Here is a 14,305-nt window from a genome sequence, read left to right on the forward strand (position 1 = left end):
ATATTTGATGCTTAAAAGTGGGAATGATTCTAATATCAGAATGCATTTCTCTGAGTTCTAGTCTAAGAAAATAGGTGTAACCCTCACTGTGGGTATCAAGAATTGATGGAAAACTCACTACCCGAGAAGCAAGGGAATACTTGACTAACCTGTACCTAGTATGTGAATTTTTAAAAAGCTGCAGAGAGTTTGAAAATATTTTTTCTGCTTGAATAAAAGCTGTGATATGAGAAAATGACTATCTCAGTGCAGACAGATATAGAGAATTAAACACTGAAAAATACCGAAGAATGCATCAATAGAAGATCAAGAGAGATGATCCAAAGGTACCCGGACAAAGATGTCATTTCTCTGTCTAAAGAAAGGCTCTCTAAAGAAAGAATGAGGGAAATCTGAACTACAGAAATATATTCAGTAAGTTGCTTACATGTCATGTCTGTATATGTCTTCATGTATGAGTATATTCAATATTAACTGTCTACATTAGGTGCACATAATAGGGATTCGGTCTGACTAAATTAGTGTTTTTATCATTAGTAATTTCATTTCAGAACTATACTGGATATTAATACAAGGCAGTATCTGGATTAACTGACTTCATCTGGGCCAAAGTCATGCTCAGGGTTTGACTTGCCCTTCCTCCTTATACATAGTTACAGAAATAAAGCATATTATAGGTAGAGATTTTCATTTTCTGTCCAGGAGTTTATTAATTCAGTATAAAACTTGCTTTTATCATCCTTATTGCTTTTGAAATCCCTATTGTGTGCTTGGCTATGTTCCCTATAATGATTTAAAGCTATTTTTCAAAATTTTCACAAAATTTCTAATCTAAATACCCTCTGTCTTACAGGTATGTGATCAGACCAACTCCCCACAGACTAATTTAGCTGAGATTATTTTCAGTACAGGATGGGGAGATTTTTTCACTTGTCTGACAGAGTTGCAATAGCTATGATAAAAGAAAATGACCTACAAACTAAAGTTTTGCCCGTTGTGTCTGGATTACCAACAAGAGACAAAATTCTCCAGATAATAAAGTGCAGTTGTCCAGATGGATCCTGTAGACCTCAGTGAGAAACGGCCAATTTGTGTAAATCTACATGAAAATTACTAACAAATCAGTAACATGTAATCTCACCAATTGTGTGTTTGTAAATACTCTGATATTAAAAGAAGCCATTTCTAAACGTCTTTTGCTTCTTATTGTTATTCTTTGTAAAATCCTTCACTTATTGGAAAAGCATTAAATCTGTATTCTATTGTCATTTCAGCTATTAGCAAACAAAGAAGTTTCTTAATATTTTTGACATTCAGTTTCTGTTCTTAAAAACTGAAGTTTGCAATGCTGAGTTCTCAGGGCTATTCTGTTTCGTAAACAGCATAAAGTTTTGAAGAGACCCAGTAAACAGCCCCAGTCCATTTCATCACAACCAAGATAATTCCAGTGACAGGATCTACTTCATAGGGCCACTATCTGGATCAAACAAGTTAATACATTCCACACACTTGGATCAGTGTCTGTCACGTAGTTAGGGGCGTGTGAGAGTTGGCCAACATTCACTATTATAGAACTTGCTTCCCTGAGCTCCCTCCTACGTGGCTTTCAAAACAACCTAGAAATCTTTAGATGGCAAAGGGGTAGGCAACATTTAAAAAGTAACACAAACACAATGCATTCCAGTCAAGAAATATTGATTGATTGATTTTGTGCTCAGGGCCAGAGTCCAAAAGTGCATGTCTCTGAGCAGCCTCCACTATAGTAGAGGAGATAGACGTACAGACCACTACAGAGCATAAGGGCCCCAAAGTCTCTCCCACTGAGGCTTAATTTGTTTGTTCTTTGGACTTTCTTCATAAGTACACTTAGAAACACTGGAATAAAACCATACATTTCAGCAAAAGAAAACTCTACAACAGTGTTTTATATTAAAACAGCTATTAGCAAACAAACAAGTTTCTTAACATTTTTGACATTCAGTTTCTGTTCTTAAAAACTGAAGTTTGCAATGTTGAGTTTTATGTTAAACAGCTGCTACACGTACACTAGAGTTTCATTCACTCCTGGAGACATTGCAATAACAACCAGAATTGTCATTTTTGAAATAAAATCAATCAGTAATTGATTACCCAGTAAAAGGAACACAAGTTTTAACTAACATCTATTGAGCACTTACTAGATAATAGTGTTAGCTACATAACACATTTTCATGCACTTAATCCCCAGGACTGCCCTATGAATACAAATAATTATTTTTATATATTATGCCAAGAGACTAAATAACTTGCTGAAGTTTCCATTATGAGTAAGGGAAGAGGTGGGACTTGAACTCAGAGTATATCTTCAACACCTCTTTTTTAGCACTATACTCTACTGCATAAGAAGAAATGAAAAAAGGTCCCCCCACCTCCACACAAACACCTCCACATACTAAGCCATATACAAAGTCAGATCATCCACGACCTCTTATTAACACAATTGTTCAAGCAGGTTCTGGAGATACGTATCAAATCATGCCAATACAGTGCACTGATTCCTCCCGTTTAAGGAAGCTCAAATAGATGGAAATGGCCTGATTGTACTGTGTTACCAATGGAGGCTGTACATGTTCCCAAACTATTATCTGAGCCCAATATCCTTCATACTTTAATGTTTTAAATAAGGGCCCTTTGGAGCTGGCATTGTGGTGCAGTAGGTAAGCCACTGCCAGAGACCCCAGGATCCCATAAGGGCATTCGTTCGTGACCTGACTGCTTCACTTCTGATCGAACTCCCTGCTAATGTGCCTGGAAAAGCAGCAGAAGGTGGTCCAAGTGCTTGGGACCCTGCCACCTACATGGGAGACCCAGACAGAGTTTCAGGCTCCTAGGGGCCATCTGGGAATGAAACAGAGGATGGAAGATCTTCCCACTGTAACTTTGCCTCTAAAATAAATAAATCTTAAAAATAAATAAACAAAAAATAAGCATTCCTTTACACACATCTACTTTGAGTTTACTGACTGTGTAAAACATTCTACATATAATGGCTTTCCTTTTCTGAATCAATTTACATATTTGGGAGGAAGAGAAGGTAGCATAAGTAGAACAAGAATTTACTCTTTTACTACTTTGCTCAGTAAGTTCTAATTAGAAATTGGGAATTGCAATGAAAATCAAAACATACACACTTTAGTGACATAGAACACTTTTTCCTATTTTCATTCAATCAATATTACAGAATGCAGGGATATAAAGAAGAATGATATTTTGTCCCACTATCCATGAATTTCCCATCTTATTATAGGGGTTACCCCTGCACCATGACACTGGATCTGAAAGGGATAGCTAATTCGAAAGAATTTTTCTGATGGTGGCGATAAGCAAGCATCAGACAGCAGAAAGTTCAGGAACACAGAAGTAGGAGAGGCTATTCTAAGTCATGAGTAGGTAAATTTCAGCCCATGAGTCACTGGTTTGTAAATACAGCTTTATTGAGGCATAGTCACACTTTCATTTACATTGTTTGGCTTCTTTCATGACATAATCATAAACCTGAGTAGCAGCAACACGCATCATATGGCTTGAAAAGCTTAAAATATTTACTAATTGGTCTTTTACAGAAAAAGTTTGCCAATTCCTGTTCAAAATCACGTCATGAGCAAGCTCCCTTAGATATTTCCATTTTTCTTGGAGAGCCCAGAGGTGAAGGTTGGTCAACAATTGGGAGTGAAAGGAATTCACAGTGGAGGGGGTTTGTGGAGGTGCAAATAGGGAGCTATGATATGGTGACCACCCTATTCACAGTAGTCATGATGATAAATGAATGAAGAAAAGGTCAGATGACAGCCAGACTGAGCACTGCCTTAGAGACCAGGCTAAACAGTTTACAATGCATGTGGTATCAACAGGGATTTATAGCTGTTGCTAGAGGCGAGGCAAGATCAATACAGAAACTGAGAATGATAAACCCAGCATTCAGGGAGGAATAGTTGCACCAAGAGACAACAGAATGGGAATCAGGATGTGGGAATGTGACTCATTCCCCTACCTGTCCCAAGCATTTCACAAGGTGTTCAGCACACAGTGAGCACACCCAAGTTATCTCTTTGAATGAACAAAAACAAAAAACTCACTGCCTTAGTTTAAGGAGTAGTGTTAGGTGGGTACTTGGTGAAGACAGAAAAGGGAAGGTAATTTTGAATGGATTATAAAGAAAAAATATAAACTTTTGCAAGCAATATTAAAGAACTTGAAAATAATGCTACTAGCTGGATGAAAATATTACGTGTTGGGAGCAGATCTTGCCCCCCCATCATCCTCTGATGCTCTCAATACCGCAGCCAAATGACATTTACTATTTGTCACTGACCAGGAATTTCTGTTTTTCCTTAGTAGAGAAACAGTTTTCTGTTCTCCTATCTCATATCAAAGAGAGGAAGAGCAAGAAAAAAAAATGCTGCCTATTTCAAGGAAAAAAAAAATGAATGGCAGCATATTCCCTGAGACTGACAAGACTAAGCTCACATATGGAAAAGCAAACTCCTAATCTACTCTGTGACTGCTGTAGGAAGATGAGCTTTCACATCCTAGTCCTAAAATGCAGGACACAACAAATAAACGGGGAATAGCTGGGTTTCCAAGAACTCTAACATAACTGAAGGTAAATGCTCACAGCTTGCTAAAAATAGGTAAGTATAATAGATCAGATTAATGCTGTCTTTCAGAATATTAAAAATATTAAAACCCACTGATGAACCTGAAAGGCATATGAACAGGGGAAATTTTTAGCAAAATTCAATGATTTCAAGATTGTCCTGTGTGTAAGTAAGCATCTTCTTCTACCAAATTTTCTTCAACAAAACTGGATAGGAAAAAGTATATATTTATAAAAATGTATAAATTAGAGCTTACATATTCCCTGTTAGAGCTTTATTTTATATGAAGTCTTTGTTCTTTTGTCTTCTTAGATTACAGAAGCTGGGGTGGAGGGCACTTCATAACTGAATTCTGCATCGGGCCATTGGCTATTGCTACTGTCAGTACAGGATGCCCACCCTCTACAACATCAACTCCTACCCTGTCTCCATGTCTGACTTTCAAATAACTGTACCATCCATGCTGGAGTAATAACCCAGGAACATTTGAAAATAAAGTTCTTTTGGAGATATTGAGAGGCTATTTCAATACTGAAAGAAAACTACGTATTTATTAATACCATTGTTTTCCCACAAAGTTATGGTTGTTAAATTATTGTTTTCCTTCCTGTAAGAAAAAAAAGAAGCATCCAAGAGAAAGACTGTTAAATCAATAACTGTATTATAAAGAGACAATAATATCCTGGTTCTATATAATCCACATTTATGTGATATCACATTATCATCATAGGCAGTTAAAGATTATCCTAAAAGTAGGCATAACCGTTTATCCACAGCCTGGTTAAATAGACAGGGAAGGGCCACGATTTGTCTCTACTTTACTAATACCATCTTCTGTTTACTTAAGACTTTGTCTCTGAGGTGCTCATATAATTTTTCAGACAGTATCCAATTAATCTCTAGCTACGTAGGTGGCAGCATTTCAGATTGAATTATCTTCCAGTCACTTCCTCATTAAAAAAAGAAGAAAGATGTCAAGCATATGACAAATCATCTTGTCAAAACGATTTCACAGCTGAAGCAGCTTTGCAAAAGAAGGGCAAACCACTTCCACTTATTCCTGCGAATTCACTCTTCTGAGGGACAATTTTGGGCAACTTGGGCTCAGGCTTAGCGTAAAGTCCCTTACTGATTGGCCTTGTCTAAGACTGCACAAGGACAATGAAGGACCAGAAGTGGAAAGCCAAGCAGTCTATGGTTGGTTAGTATTACAGAAGCTACAGAAGAGCAGTTTAGCATGACCATGCGAGCATCTTCCTCTGGGACAATCAGTGAAACTTTAATATCTTCCTGTGCAATGAGTGCTAGATTAATTAGAATGTGGAAAATGTACAAAAGGTGTGTCACAGGTGTAAGGCCTGTAACACAGGCTTACTGTCAAGTAATCTTTTTCAAACACTTTAACGAGTCTGTTAATTACACAGTGCTAACCCAAGTGTCCTCAAAATTCTCTTTCCCTTTCCAATTTACTTTTGAAGGCAATAAGCCCAAAAGAAAGAGTGAGCCTAAAAAGACCCAATTGATTCAAAGAGTGTCTTTTGTAGATGTGATTATGACATCAGCCTTAACACAGCAACTTCCAGAAGAGGGGAGAGGGGAGAGGATACTGTAGAATCAAAAGAAAAAATTAAAAAAACAAAGACATGAAAATATTTCTGAGGAATTCAACTTCATGAAAAAAATACAAAACATTTTCTTAAATTTTTATATCTCATTACTGATTCAATGATTTAACAAATACTTACTGTGGGCCTATTAATTTCTAGCCAATAAAACAGGTCTTGGCCAAAATATGGCAGATATGATACAAATAATTACATTTATAACCCAGTGGAGCATAAGACAGACAATTGCAACCCAGTTCAGAGCCATGTGGGAACAACTTAGGTATGGGTATCAGAGAAGGCTCCTTGGAGGAAATATGAATTAATCAGAGATATTAAGAGTGAATAGGAATTAGGCAAGTGAATTGGGGATAGGGGCCAGGGTAGGGATAAGAAGAGTATTCTATATTATAAAGTTGACTTGGTTTTGCCAACAGAAGAAACTCTAGCTTACCCGGAGTACTAATATGCTGCCTTATCAGCTTAGTCCCCTACTCTGGGGAACAGAAATGTGAAAATCACCATTTTCTGGCTTCCAGTTCTGGGGGAACTTTTCTCCCCTAAAGAACCACAGTGATTCCCAACACAGCTGCATGTCCATTTACAGAGAAATTCAAAACAGTCATGCAAAAAGTGATATACGCAACAGCAGTATGGAAAACACTTTTTCTGTAAGCAGAGCAACTCAGAAAAGCACATGGGTGTTAGTGCCACACCCAAGGCAGAGGCATAATCACCAGAAAAAAACAGGAGAGTAAGGGAAAAGACAAAGAAGTTGAATAAGAGCCTAGGGGAGGCTAGCTGGGAGAGCATAAAAGAAAAAATGAAAATAAAGACTTCACAATGGAAAAAAGGACCAAGTTCAAAACTTAACTTGAAAGGAAGAACTCTGCTGGATTAATCTTTCTATTTCTGGGGTACTCCTTGTGCACATGCAATTCTTCCCTCCACAACAGGGCACCAATTTACCTCCCACTTATTATTTCCTCCACAAGACTCGATCTACACTTTTCTATTTCCCCTTCCATGAAAGTACAATTCTTGCTGCCTAGAATGATAAACATTACATTTCAGCCCCCATAATACTACCTATCCAGTAAGTATCTGTTCAAATATTAACTTCTACATTATATATTACTCTGAACTGTCTCATTTACCTGGGTGATGGTCTCTTATACCAATATTTCAATAAAACCCCACTCTTCAACACCATCAACATCCTTTTAATTGAAAGTTAAACAAATAATTGTGCCTACACACCAGACCTTTTGTCAAATCAAAAGAAAAGGAAAAAAAGCCCTCCTTCCCAAAAAGTTGTTTTGAGTCCTCTATCTTAGTGCAGTGAATTGAGCAAAGGTCTTAGCTGTTTAAAAAGCTTCTTAAAATCATAAAGCCGGCGCCGCGGCTCACTAGGCTAATCCTCCGCCTTGCGGCGCCGGCACACCGGGTTCTAGTCCCGGTCAGGGCACCAGATTCTGTCCCGGTTGCCCCTCTTCCAGGCCAGCTCTCTGCTGTGGCCAGGGAGTGCAGTGGAGGATGGCCCAAGTGCTTGGGCCCTGCACCCCACGGGAGACCAGGAGAAGCACCTGGCTCCTGCCTTTGGATCAGCACGGTGCGCTGGCCGTGGCGGCCATTGGAGGGTGAACCAACGGCAAAGGAAGACCTTTCTCTCTGTCTCTCTCTCTCTCTCTCACTATCCACTCTGCCTGCCAAAAAAAAAAAATAAAATAAAAAAATAAAAAAAAATAAAAAGCTTCTTAAAATCAAAAGTAGATGTCTTAGCATGTGGTAAAAATTTTAACAGCACCAACAGCACGTGAAGCAGGAAAGCAAAAAAATATGTGCATTGAAAAGGTCCTGTAAAATCTGAAACTACTTCACCCTAAACTCAGGAACCCGTTAGCAGTTCTTTTATACTGTTAAGAGATATTCTGTGCATGCAAGTTTGTGCACAAAAGCAATACACACACACAGCTGGAAACATCCTATTGTCACTGTATTCAACTATATTCATACATATTGCTTCAAGTTACCATACTTAAATCTACCCCTTTCAATTGAACACAAATGAATAAAAACACCATAATCCAATATATCTTCTGCTCACAAAAACAATATTAAGTTATCCATATATCTTGGAATATGTGCAGACAAGGACTGAAATTCTCACTTTGCACTTTAGTGCTCATATAATACTATGCAAGTTACTTCACTCACCTAAGCCTGTTTCCTATTCTATAACATAAGGTTGACTATAGGATCAACTGAGTTAAATGGGTGAGTTAGGTGGCACAGAGAAAACAATCAATAAATTTAATTGCCTAGATTTCTCGAATGGTATTACTATGTGAGATGTGCTTTATGTACTATAAATCTCAGAGTGTGTTAAGTTTAAACATCTAATAAGTTTTAGAGATAAAAATAAGGACAAAAGTCACTGTATGTATATATACACACACATGCATGCATACCCATATTTCTATAAAATAAACTTTCTAAAACTTGACAGAAAGTGAAATTATTTTGGTGCAAAAACTCTTTTCATAGTACACATTTTTATTAACTCTTTGTAGACCCATTTTATGCCTAGACTTTTAAAAATGCACCAAAAGAGATTTATCTTTTAATTTCATTTTCAATGAATTTTTAATGTACTCTTACATAACAATTCTTTTTTTCTCATAAATGTTTACTCCTCTTTGTTGTTCTTCATTCTATTTCATCAATCCGAGTTTCCATCTGGTATTATTTCCATTCAGCATTTCATTTCATGCAAATTGGTTATGAAAAATTAGCTTTGGCATGTCTAATAATGATTAATACTCATGTTTCAATTACTTTCTCTAGGTGCTGAATTCAGATGGACATATATTTTCTTGCACACTGAAAATGTAGTTCCATTGCCTTTGGTCTCCATTGAGTCTGACGTGAAATTAGCTGTCTTCTCTTTTGCTATCCTGTAGAACATATGTCTTTCCTTTTCTAGCTGGCTTTTATGATTTTTTGCTTATCTTAGGTGACAGAACTTTAATAATGATGTATGTAAGCGTTTTCTTGCATTTAGCTTGCTATGGAATCTGTAAGCTACTGTGTTTGCTTAATTTGGGAGGAAAATAGGCCATTATTCATTCAAGTATTTCTTTTGTCTATTTTTTCTTTCCTAAAGCATTTTTTTTTAATATTTTACTTATCTGGAAGGCAGAGTTACAGAGAAAGACAGAGGGAGACACACAGAGAGAGGTCTTCCATCTGCTGGTTCATTCCCCAAATGGCCGGGTCTGGAGCCAGGAGCATCTTCTGGGTCTCCCACGTGGGTTCAGGGGCCCAAATACTTGGGCCATCTTCTACTGCTTTCCCAGGAGCATCAGCAGGGAGCTGGATTGGAGGTGGACAGCTGGGACTTGAAATGGTGCCCATATGGGCTGCTCACACTGTAGGTGGAGGCTTGACATTCTACACCACAGTGCTGGCCCCAAGCAATTTCAATAATAATAAATCCAGATGCTTCATATTGTCTCACAGTTCTCTGGTATTCTGTTAATTTTTTTTTCTTCTTTACTTCCTATTTGTGGTTTAGTCTAGGAAATTTCTATACTTCCACCTTAAAGCTCACTGATTGTAATTCTTTATTCTTTCAATCACAAAATTAATTCTTCAGATCTTATGTTTTTCTACTGCATTTCCTTTGATTTTTTTTTTATTGGCACTGCTGAAATTCCTCATGTGATGGTTCACACTGTCCTTTATAGATCTTTTAGAATATGAAAGGTATTTTAAATTACTTGCCTAATAATGCTGACATCTGTATCATTCCTAGATGTGTTTCTATTGACTCTTCTTTTGACTGTATGTCACTTCTCTTTTGCTGCAACATTTTATTCTGTCAACTGTATGCTGAAGATTATGTGCAAAGACTAATGTTGGTGGAAGTTAACATGGTCTCCCCAGAAATGGATGCAACTTTTCTTTTGTCAAGCTGCTAGTGTGGGAATGATTCCATCTTTACTAAATTTGAGATTTTCACATCTTCAGTTCAGATAACCACTGGTGGCAGCATGCGGTAGGAAGTGAATCAGGACTTTAATCAGGACTTGAGAACTTAACCCCAGCAAAACTTGAGAAATTTCTCTTTGCTTGTAGCCCAGCCACCTGCTTCTCCCACTGTGGGAGCTCTTTTGTCTTTTTTTCTAACAATAACAGCTTTTTGTGTCACTGGGGAATTCACTTTCTCTCTGGTCCTACTCTTGGCTAACTACATGTTGCACCCTCTCTTTCATCCATGCCCAGCTTCAATCAGCCTCTGCTGTGCACAGAGTAGAAGACCCGTGGAGATATGGGAGACTCACTGCATTCCTGTCCCAGTAAAAGGCTTAAGCAGTAACTCCCTACAGCTGGTGAAGTCTAGGGTGCTTTCTTTCAACTTTATTGCTACTCTCCTAGCCTAGTACTGACAACCAGTGAAGACCTCAACATTTTTTTTTTCAGAAAGGCATCTTTTTTCCCAAAAGATTTATTTTTTTAAAGGTAGAGTTACACAGAGAAGGGAGAAGAAGAGTGTGGAGGGGAGTGAGAGAGACAGAAACAAAGAGAATGAGAATGAATGAATGAATGAGAATCTTCCAACCACTGGTTCATTCTCCAAAAGGCTACAATGGCCAGGGCTGGGCCAGGTGGAAGCCAAGAGCCTGGAACTTCATCTGCATCTCCCACATGGGTGGCAGGGGTCCAACCACTCAGGCCATCTTTGGCTGCTTTCCTAGGCGTATTAGCAGGGAGATGGAATGGAAGTGGAATATCCATAACTAGAACCTGGGCTTCTATGGAATGCTGGCACTACAGGCAGCTGCTTAACCTGCTGCATACGCAACAATGCCAGCCCCCCAACTTCCATAATTGGATTTATTAGCTTTCTGTGTATGTCTCATCTTTCCATCTGTGCCTTCAACCTTGCACTTGAAAACATGCCATACAATCAGTAAACGGAAGGGGCTGATGGGTTCAGATTCACTGTGTGGCTGGGACTCTAAACTGCAATAGATTTCACACAGATGTTGTTTATTAAAATATAAATGGTTCCTTCTTACCCCACAACACCAGATTCTTCTTTTCTTTGCTGTTTCTCCCAAACAGCACGTAGCTGGGGAAGGGGTAAATTACTTCCTGGATTTTCATTTTAAGTTTCTTTGCTTTGCCAGGTCTCAGGTGGATCCAGCAGTCTGTGATACACTACAGCACACCCTTGTTAGGATGGTTGCCACTCTGTTTCTTTACCTCAACTGGAATTTCCCTAAGCACTTACCAGAGTACTCTCATTCTATTAACTTTCCAATCTGTACACCTTTACAAGATTACTGCTAGCCTTGCTTCAGTTTTGGAGTTGGAAACCAAAACATTCAAAGACTAAATAAATTAACTTGCTCAACTGATATAGCTAATAAATGATTTGATCAGGGTTTTAACGTGTTCCACAATTATTCTGCTTGCTTTAATCATATCTCAGGTTATAAGGAATTACTTCGATTTTCCTGAATTTGTCATGTTGTTTTTGCCTCTATACCTTTTCTTGTCCTGATTGCAAAGACCAGATTACTCCTACCCTGGACAGTCTTCAGGTCCAGCTTTCTAAATCACTCATCCCTTCATCTTTGTTTTTTTTTTTAAGATTAATTTTATTTATTTGAAAGACAAAGTTACAGAGTGAGGTAGAGCCAGATAGAGAGGTCTTCCATCCACTGGTTCACTCCCAAATGACAGCGCGGCTAGAGCTGAGCTGATCCAAAGCCAGGAGCTTCCTCCAGGTCTCCCACGCGAGTACAGGAACTCAAGGACTTGGGCCATCCTCTGCTGCTTTCCCAGGCCATAGCAGAGAGCTGGATTGGAAGTGGAGCAGCTGGGACTTGAACAGGCACTCATACTGGATGCGGGCGCTGCAGGCTGAGGCTTTAACCCGCTGTGCCACAGCGCCGGCCCCTCATCTCATCATCTTAAAAGGATTTTATGTTTTCCATTTCCTTGAGAGTTATCTGAATTTTTTCCTGTGTTTCATATATTTTTTATTATACTTCAGTGTATCCTTCAATTTTTTATTTAGATTTTTTTAGGCTCTAAAATTTTTTAAACTTTTATTTAATAAATAAAAATTTTCAAAGTACAACTTTTGGATTATAGTGACTTTTTCCCCTCATAACCACCCTCCCATCCTCAACCATCCCCTCCCCGACTCCCTCTCCCATCCCATTCTTCATCAAGATTCATTTTCAATTATCTTTATATACAGAAGATCAATTTAGTATATATTAAATAAAGATTTCAACAGTTTGCACCCACACAGAAACATAAAGTGTAAAGTACTGTTTGAGAACTAGTTATACCATCGATTCACATAGTACAACACATTAAGGACAGAGATCCCACATAAGGAGTAGGTGCACAGTGACTCCTGTTGTTGATTTAACAATTGACACTCTTATTTATGATGTCAGTAATCACCTGAGGCTCTTGTCATGAGGTGCCAAGGCTTTGGAAGCTTTTTGAGTTCACAGACTCCGATCTTATTTAGACAAGGCCATAGTCAAAGTGGAAGTTCTCTCCTCCCTTCAAAGAAAGGTACCTCCTTCTTTGATGGCCCGTGTTTTCCGCTGGGATCCCACTCACAGAGATCTTTCATTTAGGTTCTTTTTGTTGTTGTTGTTGTTTTGTTTTTTTTGTTGTTGTTGTTGTTGTTTTTTTTCCCACAGTGTCTTGGCTTTCCATGCCTGAAATACTCCCATGGGTTTTTTAGCCAGATCCGAATCGCTTCTTGGCTTTTGGTTAAGATCAAGTGTAGTATTGTTCCTTTAATATTTTGTCAATCAAAAATGGGATCATTTCAATTTAGAGGTATTTCTGCAGTGAGTTTGAAGAAAAATGCTGAGCATTTTTTTTTTAAAATATAGTGAACATACTTTTTACAATCAAGTTTTTTCTCTTCCCCAATATTGCAGATAATCTATTTTTATTCAAAACCACATCCACATCTTTATCTGCATCTTCACTGACATATTTCAATAGGGAAGACATCTCACTTAGGGACTTTATGCATAGATTTCTGCAATATGACAACAGATGTGAAAAAAGCCATTCAATTTGTTCCTAAGAAAGACTGTGAGAGATGAGCCAGCAATTTTGTTCATTCACAATGCAGGTCCATGTAATAGCATAACCGCTGAGTGGTTAGCTTTTTTCCAAAGACAGTTAATAACAATAAGAAAAAAGATTCTTCCTAGAAACTATTGTTTTTTCAAAGTCCAGAAGAATGTTTTTAATTTCTCTACTTTCAGTGTAAAAGTAGATGGTCATTTCTGAGGAAGAACATTAATGATTATAAAAGAAAATGGATAATTTCTCCACAATCCTCCAACCACAACACTCCTTCCCCACCCCATGGCATTATTTTCAATATTGAAGCCTATACATGTTTAGTATATTTTGAAGACATATAGACAATCTAAACATGTACACCCAGTTACCAATGTTAAAAAGCAACCTTAAAAATTTTAGAAATTTTATATAGAAAAACTGAGAAGATAAACTATAATGTTTTTATATACCCCAAGCTAGTTTTCACTCATGTTACATTAGTATTGTGAAAATTTTTACAATGAATTAATATTGATATATTATTAACTAAAGCCTATCATTTATTACTATGTGTTTAGTTTTTAATTAATATCTTTTCCCGTTACAGGATCCCATTCAGGATATCACAATACATTTGGTCACCAATTCGCCTTCGATTCCTCTTGGCTTGTTTTTGATATCCTTGTAGTTTTGGTTAGGACTACTCAGATAGTTTGTAAAACTCTTCTTCTCTTCTCACAATTAGAATTTATCTGATGTTTTTCTCATGGTTAAAGTGGGGTTATGGGTTTTGAGAACAAAGACCACAGAAGTAAAATGCTGTATTTTGTCACACCCTATCAAGGTTATAGTCCGCAAACATAATGCAACAGTTAGTATTAATAAAATTATTAATGTTTAAAAATCCTTTTTGGTAATACAATTTTGATTTCTACAGGTCACATT

The 14,305-nt window shown here is 37.6% G+C and overlaps 1 protein-coding gene and 1 non-coding gene across 6 annotated transcripts in view; one reads left to right on the forward strand and one right to left on the reverse strand.

Moving 5' to 3' along the window:
- CHRM3 (cholinergic receptor muscarinic 3) overlaps positions 1 to 14,305 on the reverse strand; it is a 613,309-nt gene that overhangs the window by 505,598 nt on the left and 93,406 nt on the right. The gene's annotated exons all lie outside the window — the stretch shown is intronic.
- Positions 13,033 to 13,216, forward strand: LOC127483656 (U2 spliceosomal RNA). The gene has a single exon (XR_007910081.1). It is a non-coding gene; the product is annotated as a U2 spliceosomal RNA (small nuclear RNA).

Source organism: Oryctolagus cuniculus, chromosome 13, assembly GCF_964237555.1.
Source record: "Oryctolagus cuniculus chromosome 13, mOryCun1.1, whole genome shotgun sequence".
Lineage (NCBI taxonomy): Eukaryota > Metazoa > Chordata > Mammalia > Lagomorpha > Leporidae > Oryctolagus > Oryctolagus cuniculus.